Source organism: Phalacrocorax aristotelis, chromosome 11 (genome assembly GCF_949628215.1).
Source record: "Phalacrocorax aristotelis chromosome 11, bGulAri2.1, whole genome shotgun sequence".
Lineage (NCBI taxonomy): Eukaryota > Metazoa > Chordata > Aves > Suliformes > Phalacrocoracidae > Phalacrocorax > Phalacrocorax aristotelis.
Window position 1 is genome coordinate 16092862 of NC_134286.1, and position 12839 is coordinate 16105700.

General features: G+C 45.7%; 1 protein-coding gene across 3 annotated transcripts in view; it reads left to right on the top strand.

Moving 5' to 3' along the window:
- The first annotated feature begins 654 nt into the window (after positions 1–654).
- Positions 655–12839, top strand: part of PASD1 (PAS domain containing repressor 1) — a 53250-nt gene continuing 41065 nt past the window's right edge. For all 3 annotated transcript variants that reach the window (XM_075107068.1, XM_075107070.1, XM_075107069.1), the window contains exon 1: positions 655–760. The gene's annotated coding sequence lies outside the window, so the exon portion shown is untranslated. The remainder of the gene's footprint in view (positions 761–12839) is intronic.

The following is a 12839-nucleotide window of genomic DNA, read 5'->3' on the forward strand; positions in this document are numbered from 1 at the left end:
CAGCTCGTGTCGGGCATGGAGTTGGTGCCGAGCGCCTCGTGGGGAAAGCAGGAAGGTGGTGGGAGCCGGCAGGGGCAGCCCGGGCCGCGCCTCGCTCCCGCCGCAGGGCGCCCGGCAAACACCCCGGAGGGGAGGGCCGGTGCCCGGCCGGGCCCCCCGCTCAGCCCGGTGCCGTGGGGAGCGACGGCGGTGACCTGCTTTCCTCCGGCTCCTCCCAGCGAACGGCACCGCCGCTCCCCGCCGCCACCTGCCCTGCCCGGGCTCCGGGCGCGCCTGACTTCTGCGCCCCTCTTGCGCCCCTTCTGCGCGCCCGCGGGCTTCCCGCGCCGGCGGGGGGGGATGCGGGCGGGGAGCGATGCGGGCGAGCTGCCGGTGGCGGTGGCGGCGGCGGGGCGCGCAGGGAGGGAGGGACGGAGGGAGGGAGGAGGGGAGGAGGAGGAGGAGGAGGAGGAGGAGCGCGCCTGTGCAGTGCCGGGAGGACGGGGACAGCCCCCCGCCGCCGCTGCCGCCGCGTTACACAACCGGCCGCCGCAATAGGCGAGTTTCCCAAGTCCCGCCGCAGCCCGCCGGCAGCCCGCACCCCCGTCCGCGCCCAGCCCTCCGCCGCCTGCCCTGCCCCTGGCCCTGCCCGCCCTCATGCCATGCCTGCTCCGGGCCCCGGGACCCCGCGGCGGGCGGTAACCCCTGGCGCCGGGGGAGCAGCGCGCCGGGGCTGGGCATGGCACTGAGAGCCGCGCCGGGACGCGCATCCTCCTGGACGGTACGTACCGCCCGGCGGCGGGGCCGCGGGGCGCGGGGGGGCGGGAGGGGGCGCCCCGCTCGGAGCCCACGCGGGGAGGGCTGCCGTGCGCCCCGGAGGAGCCCCCGCTGCGGGGCAGCCGCGGCTTCCCCCTGCCCTGGTCTCGCACTTCCAGGACGGTCCCACCTAAGTTTCGGAAAGGAAAATTTAGAGCCGCAACTTAAGTCGTCTGATTCCCATCCCTCCAAAAAAATCCGTGCATGGGCAGGACGGGGACGGGACGTGTCGGTGGGTTTCCGTTGCAGGGGCGCGGCGGGGCGGGGGGGGTCCCCCGGTGATGCGTGCCGGGGGGGATGCGGGATGCGCGATACGGGAGCGCGGCTGCATCCTGACGGCCAGGGAGCACCTTCCCCCCCCCCGGCTCGGGAACAGCCGCGGGGACTGAGCAGAGCCGAGAGCTGAGGGGTGTTCGGGTGGGCGGAGACCCATCTTGTGGAGGTTGACGCGGGCCCGATCGCAGTTTTCTCCTTCTGTCTTGAAGTTCTGTCGTTCTGGGAATGCGTTTGTCTGAAAACACGGTGGGAAAAAACCTCTGAAACCGAGTCCTGCACCTAAATATAGCATCTAAAATTCAGGTTGAAAAGTTACTCCTCCCACCAGGGTTATCGTGTAATTTGATTTTACGGACTGTTTATGTTATAAGCGGGGAACTATGAAGGCTTTAAAGTCCCCCACATGTTTCAGCTGTGAAACGATAACTCCAAGCCTTGCTCCTTAATGGCAGAAACTGCAAACTGATTGCTCTGGGTAGCTTGCGCTGGAAGCGCACTTCAAAGCTGAGCCTGGCATGATTCATAAATGAGGTGTCATATGTACTTTAGAGAGCACTTGTCCTTTGTACGATGCCACAGTCCCCAAAAGGCAGGCGGCTCCCGAGCCATCCGCAGAGCAGGTCCCTCCTGAGTGGGTTTTGGAGAAGTTGTGCACTGCGGTCTCTCTTTTTGAGGGCAGAACCGGCACCTAAGCGCCAACTAGCTTGGGTGAAGTTGTCTTCCTCAGCAGGGGAGTAGCCCTGGAGATAAAGTACCTGAAATCAGAGCTGTTAAAATGTCCCGTGCTCTCCCCGCCTGCGAGGGTGCAGTATAACCTGGGAGGGCAGGGTTATTTATTAGCCTGAGTTTATTTTGTCACGTGCAGTGAAAGCGGCAATGCCGATTTAACTAATGGGATGAGACGTTTTGGTGTGTAGGCAGGAAAATGTCAGGAGCAGCTTCATTTTTCGGAAGAATGACGGTGGTCCCCTGTCCTTACTTTGCTGGATCGCTGCTTGCTAATCCCTAGCTCTGGAAATGGAAATTTGCCTTAAAGAGACAGCTAGCTCTTCGTGGTTTTGATAGATAGGCTTTAAGGTCCTCATAGGTCCCAAGAACGTTGCCCGAAGCAGCAGATCGTTTCAGCAGCATGCAGTGCGAACCCCCGGTACTGAACAACCTACAGCATGTGCTGTTTTGCTTGGGAAGCGTAATTTTTATAAACTTCCTAGGCTGCAACACCTCTCTGTAATTACCCGGTCAGGAGAATACATTTGGATTTTTGGTTGTCTAGAAACTGTGTCTAAAAAAAGCTAATTTTCCTGTAATGTGCTAATCAGAGTAAACGTGAGTGTCAGCGATGCGTCGCAGAGGCACTGAGCGCCATAAGGACAGCACTCGGGGCTCTGTCGCCGACGGAGTCCTGACAAACGCAGCGAGCGCTAATGAGGAGAGGAGGCTCAGGAGCTAAGCCAAACCTGGAAGTTTGTGTGGAAGGGGGACATCTGTATCTCTTGGGCTAAACAAGTTTGCTACTGAATCTTTAGAATTTTGCTGGAAGATGTGACAGGAAAAATGCAAATGGCTTTAGGAGCAGTTGCTTACTGCGCATTTATTCTGTGCATTAGAGCTGTGGATTAGGGTTATTTGAGCTAGAGGAAAAAGTAAAATTGGTTTGAATTTTTTTTTTATAAACTACAAACTTCAGTGAAATTTGGCAGTAAGGTATGTGATGGTTCCTGGTTTTTAGGCACTCAGACTATGTCTGTATTAAATGATTTTGCTGGTTTAAGACATATATGAAGTGCTCAAAAATAGCTCAGGGTTAAAGATTAAAATTAGCAAATGAGTAGTTCATAATTAAAGTCTCATGGTGTTGGAAGCAGCATTACATTCAGAGGTACTGGTATCGAATCCAATTTCTGCTCATTATTAGTATCAAAAAAATGGTAGGATGTCTTTACATTTTGGAGCTAGGGCTTGTCTATGCACAGAAGTTGCATTGTTTTGCCTTAAATTACACAACCTCCCAAGATTCACATGTAATGATATAACAGTTTCGATGCCAACATAGCTCATCCCTTCAAGGCTGGGGGAATAAGCTACACGCCTGTACCAGAGCAACTGAATCCAGGCTTGTGCTGGAACAGTTATGGATTCTAGTGGAATAATATGGCTTTAACCAAAATAATAACCTATAAAAACCAAAATAGTATGGACCAGTCTTTGCTTGTATTGTTAAAATTATACACCTCTGTATCATTTTAGTTCCAAACTTCAGTTAAGTCAGTCAGGCAGGTACAAAAACTGTATTTGTTACCATATGGATGACACCCTTCTTTCATGGCAACCTTTGCTCACCAAAAGTCACGCTTTGCTTGATGTGCCCCACGTCGTCCCACTGCAATAGCGACTCTGCCCGTCGGCACAGCTGCAGCGGTGGGGCTCGCCTGGCGGCAGCCCTGCCATGGCTGTTCCATTCTGCTGCCCAGGCTGAGGCCATTTCTCTTTTTTCTGTATTTCTCCCCTGCTTTTGGTGCACGCACGAGCCCATGTGCCGAACGAGCAGTGCCGCTGTGCAGAAGCCCTCTGAAAGGCTCTTTATTATTACTCCAGTCCCACTTGAGCCCCAGTACCACATGAGGCCAAGGTGGTGGCGAGGCCTTGACAAGTGCTCCGTACACAGCTGGGCTTGCTGGCTGCACATCTGCTCAGCCCCAGAAGCAGCAGATTCAGTCAAACCGCAGAGGTGTGTTCCATTAATGACAGACTTTGACCTACTTCATATTCCATTATTGGCTTTGGCTGTGTCTACATGGGGAGATTACACCAATTTAGTTTAAGTCTGTTTTTAAAGTGATTTGATTAACCTGATGTGACCTGCTGTAAGGACATTCTTACTTGGGTTTGAATGAACTTATTTTGGTTTGAATGAACTTATTTGGGTTCAAATGAACTTATTTGGGCTCAACCAAAACCCACACTTAGTCAATTTACACAGAACTGAAATTGGCTGTGCCTAAACTGAAAGGAGAACTGATGTCTCTAAATAATGACACAACTTTCTCATGAAAGCAGAACCTTCTGCAGAATCTGGAACAGAGTGTCATTACTAACAAATCTGCAGAGGACTGAAAGCAATTCATAGCAAAGTTAGAAAAAAGGAAAGAAAACAAGCAAAATTTAAATATCTTAGTGAGACAAACAGAGAAGTGCCCCTAACCCCACTGCTGGAGTACTGAAAGCAGTGGCACAAGGCCTGCACGGCTTGCAGCAAGGCTGTCCCATGGCTCTTCAGCTGCAGAAGAGGGGAAGCATTTGTGTCCTGTACACGAAGTCCCTATACAGTCAAAAAATAAAAAAGCGATGCAGGGAACTATAGGCCTGCTGATTTGAATGCAGTTACGCAGTGTCTCATGACGTATTTTGTAGGAAAGCATAATTAGACATGGAAATAATGAGGAAGCAGGCTAAATTACAACAAGATTTTATCGAAGATGGATTGTGCTGGACTAATCTAACATCTTTTTTTGTATAACAGATTATTTAGGTGGGGTAAGGCAGGAATGTAATTTATCTAAAGCCAAGCACTTCACACCATGCCCCACAGGACATTATTGCTTAAAATGAAGATGGTAGTTCGATACAAGAATTGAAAGGTGGAAAAGGAGCAGGCTAAGGAAAAGATACAACAGTTGCGTGCAAGTAAAGTTGTCTGAATGGAGAGAGGTACTCAAAGAAAGTCATCAGGATGGAGAGAGATTAGTGCCGTTGCTCCCTTGGGATGAGGCTTGCGCCTGTTGAATGGAGCTGCTCTGACCTGTGGGTAGGATTTGGGTGTGTGCCCAGGAGCTGTGCGGGATGACACAGAGTTGGGAGGTATGGTCAATATGGAGGGGGAGCATATTATCATATGAAAGGAATTCAGATGACTCTGTTGATTTGAGTGATAGAAATAAAATGACATTTAATAGTGCTGAGTGCAAAGTCATGCAAAGTTTTAAGCATGGAGACCAGTAACAAGAATTTCCAGTGTGAAACAGGACCTCGTCAGCTGTCTGTGACAGAAGGGAGAGATGTGGATGCACTGGCTGATCAGGAGATACCTGCAAGCAAGCAGTGAGATACAGCTGTGAAGGAGACTGATGACATCCTTGGATATCCGAGGAAAATAGTATCAGAAAATCAAGGAACTGTGATATTACCACTGTAAAAATGATCATGCAGAGCATTGGTACAAGAGCTTTCTGTTGCTCATGGAGTAGCCCATTGGGATTTCGCATAGCTCCAGACACCCCAGTCAGGAAAATGTTAAATTACAACAGTAGGAGGGCTAGAGAAGTGTTTATGCAAATGGACTGTCTATTTTATGAAGTGAGGTTAAAGAGCATAATTTGTTTAGCTCTGGACAGTTGAACAAATGAAGGGACAGGCTACAGTAGGTCTTTTTACACAGCGTTGGGGCTAAACAGCAAGAAGGCAGAAACTAAGTCAAAAAACAGCATCCGCACAAGATCAGATTGTCTAAGTTGGTCATGAATCAATTTGGATGGGAAATAAGAAGAAAGCTTCTAGCTACCTAAGGATTGAAGTTGTGTAATAGTCTTTCAATTAGGGTAGTTTTGAGATAGATCTTGATAATCTTATGAAAGAGATTATACAATTAAATTAGAGAGTTCCTGGAGATAGGAAATTAAGTTTGCAGAGTTAGTCCTTTGGCCTTCAGTACAGTCGTATTTTTAACATAGCGTTGAAAGGAGAATGCACCTGGTTTTTTTTGCACTATTAATCCCATGCATCAAGGCTTCTCCCAAGAATGGGAGCCAAGGCAAGAATGAATTTTTCCTATTGCTGCAGATTTGAATCTTCTTTTTCCCCATGCTTGCCTTCCTCTCAAGCACTAGACACTGAAAGTGTGCAGTGCAGAGGTTTCTTGTAGCATTAGACGGGCACAATTGCCTGCGTTTTTTTCTGGCGTGCACCCTGGTTTAACCCGTTCATCAGATTTTGGGCCAGAGAGGCATTTTTCCTTCGGGTTGTGTTGCCAGTAACCATATTGTACTTCATGGTATGTTTTCTGGGTTCTGTTGCTAGCACTGTTTAATGAACTTTGTGTGGATACAAGGACATGTGGTACTGGCAGTGATCTTCACCTGCTCTTCTCTGTGTCACAACACAGTTAAATCTTCTGTGCTTCTGATGTGTATCATAAGTTTATTGTAGGATGTGAGGACGTGTTTGGGGTTCCTGGTGCATCTTGGACAGTTGAAGAGAGGTTGTGAAGTAGTAAGAGGTTGTTATAGGAAAGTTGAATGTATAATATACATTTTATTACAAGAAAGAGAGGAGGAAAGAAAAAGAATGACAGAGAACAAGCAGGCAAGCAAGAAGAAAAACAGCTTGACTTAGCCTGAAGCAGAGATCACGTACCTGATAAGCTGCCTGTAAAGAGAAATTGAAATATGGAAAGATGACAGTGCAGATGAGGATAATACTGAGATGGTAGAAGAGGAAGTGTGTTAACCAAACTCCATGGAGCTGTTGAAATGCATTGAATCATCTGACTGACTTGTATTCTTAGGCAAACGCAATTGTATAATTGATTAATTTGTCGACATTTCTTTAGTGCATAAAACTATGGTAACCAAAAGGCTCACTAAACATTGTCACAGAGAACACTAAAATATATCTTTCCTTAGGAGGAGGAGAGGGAGGCAGAGGAGGACATTGGAGCTCTAACTTGGAGGGCTGGCGCACACACACAAGCACACACAAGCACACCCAGGAGAGTTGGAAACAGCCTCTTGTTGGTGGTGGTGGAAGATGAGCATAGGATGGTTTGCTTGTGATGTACACGCTCTGGGTATGATTGAAGAGGTGACACTGGCTAACTGCCTTGAACACTAGTGCTGCCTGCCTTTTGCGGAGCAGATGGACTGGGGACAGCTATGCCACCCTCCCGCTGGGTCTCTAACAGCCAGGGGTCCTGAGCAGACAGGGAGAGCAAAGGGCTTCGTCTTCCCCACACCACTGCTCACATGGCGTGGAGGACTATGCCACCCTGCATGTCACCCTCCATCAGCTTCGGGGACCTCAGTCCTCCGGGGCTGCTTCTCAGGGACCTGTTGCATGAAATAGAAATGTGTGGGGTTTTGCACTGAGTACCCTGGGCTTGGCCAGTGCCCGTGTTGGACCTGCAGTTGTCACCTGCGCTGCTCTCTGCGCCCTGGCTCTGGGCAGGGATTTGGGCCAGCCCCTCTGTTCCCAATGGCAGTGTCACAGCTCAGCAGTCCCTTACGCTGGACCTCTGTCTCCCCATGGTTTTTGTTCCCCTCACCCATAGGTGGTCTATAAGTCAATGTGAGGTGCTTTGTTGAATGGCAGCTATAGGCAGGTTGATTAATTGATTGACTAATAGATAAAAGCAAAGATATTTGTAGGTGTGTTTATTCTTGTTTACAAACTGCCCAAGCTTAGAAAGGATTTTCAAGTATGTAGCAATGTCAGGAATCATATCCATAAAAATGCTAATCTCCTCTCTTGCTTCATCTGTTCAGCCCACAAACACACGCATATACACATGCTTAAATGAAATTAATAAGGTTTGTTTGTTCTCTTCTGGGCTCAGCCTACTTTAATCTTGTTTTAACTCACAGCACAGCGTGGCTCATTGCTTCAGGACAATAAAGTTTTGACCATCAGCAACATATCAAATAAACAATTTTTCTGAGAAATAAATGAACAATAGATGAGCTGATAATAGCTCCCATTGCCATTCTTCTGCGTAGACACGGCAGCATTATAGGAAGATTTTCAAGTAAATGCACAGGCTTTGTCTGAAGGGGGTGAAATGAACCCCTGACCGTAATCAAGGCAAAGGTTGAACTTCCATCAACTTCTGTGCAGCGAGGACCTCTCCCAGAGTATCACCCAAAGAGAAAAATAAATGTCCATGGGAGTCAGCCCTTGGGTTTAGGCTGTTTCAGGCTCAATGGTACAAACTGCAAATATATTTTTATGTACAGAGGAGGGTGCTGTGTGTTTGGTCCACTGTTGGCTTGTCACAGCAAACACAGCAATTAGAGAGGCTGTAATAGCTGGGGAGGGTTACACCCCTTGCTGAGGAAGTTTGGCCATAAACCTGTTTGTCCTGTCTCTGAGTGCAATGTACACTGGCATGATTTACAGTAAACTAAAAATATTCACTCTGATCAAGCTGTTTCCAATCACATTTTATTAAGTGTGTGTGTTGAGTGAGTCATGTGCAGTAAAAATGTGGGACTTTGGTTGACTCCGCTACTGATGTATATATTAAAGATTAATATCAACAGTTTGCTTTTTCTCTCAAATAGAATAATTGGAATGGCTTCACTTTGGGGCAGGCTTTTAATGGAAGGGGCATAGTAGGAAGTATTAATAAAACAAACTCTTTGTGCTAATCTTAACACCTACATTTGCTGTTTAATCTTGCGTATTGCAGAGGGCTGAGGCTTGTCATTAGTGGAGACAATGTGTCAACACAGAAAAAGTGAGTTACTTTATTTTCTTTCCATCATAAGCTCTGGGGTTAGCCTCCCACATAGCAGTGGTGATGTGGAGCTGTGTAATTGCAGAGGGAGTATACATTGGCCCTTGGGTGCCTGTCCTGGGACCGGCGGTTCTCATTGTTCATTCTGCTGGAGCATGGACTTCTGTGAAGCTAAATCACTTTCTTATCTGGGGCATCTTCACATCTCTTGGGACTTGGCTCTTCAACCACAAGACCTCCTGGTATCTGTGTCTCGTCGGGCCTGGAAAAGAAGTCCGTTATTTAGGGAAGTTTGCACAACTCAGGAACCCTTGCTGAAAATTTTAGTACGTGGGAAATTGTCTACAACTCTGGTTTTTTACTTTCTGGAAATAATTCAGAATTTGGAAGTAAAGAGTCTGAGAAGAAGGTTGTTAGGGTAGAAGAGTGTATATGATTCTGTAGTAGTCCCAGTATACTGCCTGGAAAGGGCAAAGACCCGTTGCCTAAAATGGGAGAAGAATAAATGCAATGGACTCAAATTGCCACTAAATCTTTTGGAAACAAGAAATGAGGCTGAATCAGAACTTTGTCTTGTGAGGGCACACGTTTTGAATCTTGAGCTGATGTCCTTATCTTGGGCATATAAAAAGGCAGCTAGTAGAGCTATCAAGATGTAGAATGTTAGACTGATTAGTTTGTTGGTAGTAGGCTGTTGTGACTAGAGCAGAATATCTGGTTTTTCTTGAGGGATGGAAAGAAGACTAACGCAAAGAATAACTCTGTGTTTTGATTTTTTTTTTTTTAAGGAAAGCATATGAATATTAATAAGTGATCCAGCTGGAATAGCATCTTTCTTTAAAATTGTCCTTAGAGAGAGTGTATTATATTAACATGAATTTGATTGCACGGTAAGTAAGATTTTATAAATATAAATCATCATCTTATTTCAAAAGCTGCAGTGCCAAGGAAACTATTCTGGGATTTTCTAATATAGTCCGGTTTGAATTGTTTGAATAAGAAGAGATATCAGTGCATAAATCAGATAATGAGCTGCTTTACATAGAAGGCATAATGCCTATTTATGATGTATAGAAGTCCTAAGAGAGATGAATTGTCAGTTTAATCTTCTTTGGATTGTGTTTGAAATCTACTTTTATGAGGCATTCCTGACTGTTCCAGAGATTACTCTTCAGACACTTATAACTTATATAGACTTCATTTATGTTTTATTTCCAGCTCTACAAGGTCATTTGCAGGCAAATGTTCATTTTCTTCAGTTGTTTTTATTTGGTTCTTTGACCTTCAAGTAAAATTTGTAGTGATTACAGGTGTTGCCAAAGTTTTCTTCTCAGTTGCTCTTGTCAGAATTTAAAAAGCACTGTTATCTCGACAGATGCACCATACCAGAAGGAGCAGTAATATGGATCATCTCCTTTGTCACTGGCATCTTTAACACAACGTTGCAACTTTGAAGAGCTTTGCAGTTGACCCGAGGGGGACAAAGATTTCTCCCTTGCTCTGTGCAGTAAAGAAGAGTACAGAGTTTGGAGCCATTGCAATAAATACATGTTTTTTCCTCCTTTTTTGTAAGTTCTTGTTTCCTGTGGAAAAGAGGATTGCTGGATGAATTAAATCAGATTAACTAAACATTAGATTTCTCTCTCTGTTTCTAACAGTAGATTGGCATTGACTGTTTACCCATAAAACAGCTGGTTTTTGAGCAAAAATGTGGAATTTATTTTTGTGTCTTTCCTGACATGAACATAGTGTTTCATCAGGGAATCATCTCAATCAGCTTTACTAGCAGCTGATTTTCCTCCCAGCCTTGCAACACTTGCAGCATCTTCAATCAAAGCACCCTGATGGGGAAATGTTGCTGAAAGGATGACATGCAGTGCTGGAGTCTGGTAGAGCAGGATTGCTGTTCTGCATAGAGGAAGCAAACATCTGCGAGATATTAAAAACTTTTGACAGGGATAGGAATATAATTCTCAAGATAATTCCACGTCAAGCTCTACTCTAACTTCTGTCTCCTGCCAGGCTTCCTAAGCCCTGGGTCATAAGGTTAAAGAAAATTGTGGGCTGATTATGTCATCCTTCACCTGTAGATACAGAACTTCCCAATTGCAGTCAATTGCCACCAGACCCGGACAGCCTGTTGTCACCCTCCTATTAAGGACGACTGTTTCTGAAACATTAACATTCATGTCAGATCTAGATATGGATCAGCACAGGCTTAAATCATTGTCAGGAACAGATGTGAGATACCTAATCAGTTATTTCCTAAGGAAAATGAGTTTGATTGCATGAATAGATGTAAATATTTCATTCAGCAATTCAGCTACTGTGGCAATGGTAAACAAGCTTCTGAGGCTGAAGAGAAGCATTTTGTGGTACTGTACTTGATTTCTTATTCATTTAAACTTTAGCATAGAAGAAAGCAGCTTAGGTACTTTGGATTACTTTTTGTGACAGCAATGATCATAACCAGGGGCTCACTCTGAAGGGAGCGAAACATGCTTAACGCTAATAAGCACGGCCAGCTTCATCCTGGTTTGCAACATGCAGCATTTGTCCACAGGATGAGCACAAAGCTGCAGATTTTGCCACTGCAACGTGATCATGGCACAGGAATTAATTTTGGGTTCAGTAGGATGACAACAGCCTGAGCACCAAAATGACCATCCTCTGCCTCGGTTTTGCACCTGCCCATCCAATGCCAAGCTTTGGTGGTGAGCGTAGTCCTTGGCTGGGAGTTGAGCCAGGACTAGGTGCCCTGTGCCCCTGTCGTGCAATTGCTATGCAATAACTCCACTGGCTCTTTGAAGCACTGGCTATACATAAGCAATAATTAAGAACAAGGCTTTAATTTCTTGTTTGTTTTGCACTTCTCACTTGTTGAAAACAAAATTGAATTAAATTGGAAGAAACTTTAATGTTAAATCAGGATGGGTGTAATAGTAATTTCAGGGGATAGGAATTTTACTACTCATCTTTTGCAGAAGGGCTGATGGGAGGAAGAAAAGGAAGCAGGAAGTTAGCTTTTCTGTCTGCCTAACTGAATGTTCTCCCTGCTTCAGTTTTGGCTAAACTATTGTATAGTTTGCTTGTAATTTTTAGGAGACATGCACAAAAGCAGTGCGTGAAGGAAGGAGGTTGGGAGAACAGATGATATTTGCCTCTCGAACACGGTGTGAAATTCTGAGGAAAGTGGGACTGCCAGCTAAAGGTCATGGACATTTTTAACTTCTGCTGCTGGCTTCATGCTACTGCGTAGATGTTTGTCAGGGATATTGCTGGCCTCGGCGGTATTACGTAGTCAGATTATCACAGAAACAAGCTCCCTTTTTACCCGTGTGGTTTTTATGCATGCACATTACAGTATGATTCTTTCCATCAGCTGGTTTTAATGTGTATTTTCTCGGCCAGCATAATTTTTTTGTTTTAAATACAGTATGGACATTTTTGGTATATGGATTACTGTTTGAGGTGCTTTGGTCAGGAAAGCTCTAGGTAATAAATTAATGTTTATCCTAATTCTGGAAAGCACAAATAAATCCCGTTGTTTTCACCCAAGAATTACACAGATGTTTGAGAAATGAGGCATGTGCCAATGGATCTGGCTAAATCAAGGCCCAAGCTTCTCAATGCTCTTTCCACTCTGTCCCAGGTGAGATGCGATCTCACACTGCAGCGTTTTCAGCTGGCCCAGTCTCTTACTCAAAAACCAGCGACCACAGATACCTCTAGGTACAGATCTGCTGTCCTTGTCAGCCACATCCATACATCCAGGATTGCTCGGCAGGATGGCATGATCCTTCATTGCTGCCATTAACTACTTCGTAGAGGATAATTATCCTTCAAGAGAGATGGACAGAGCCTCTGTGAGGGCATGATAGCAGAAACGTTGCTGTTTGAGCCGTTCCCTTTCCCCTGAGTCTCTGTGTTTACTCAGATCTTTTTCATATGAACATTATCTGGAAGGGACACATATTTTCAGGTCTTAAATAGTTAAGAAAAAAAAACCTCCAAGAGAATCCCCAAAGCGAAGTAGACATTCAGTTGTGCTGAGTCATATTTTGTTATTATGGCTGATTATCCATCCAGCCATGCAAATAAACTGCAAGGGAAAAAAAGGATGTGCGTGAATATCTTATCTACGACAGAATGAGGCCTTGGGTCTTTGTGCATAATATGTGTAACAATAATGACCTAGTATGAAAGCGTTCCAGTGACTGACATATTTGCAGTCTAAAAAAGATAACAAAGTAATGAGAGA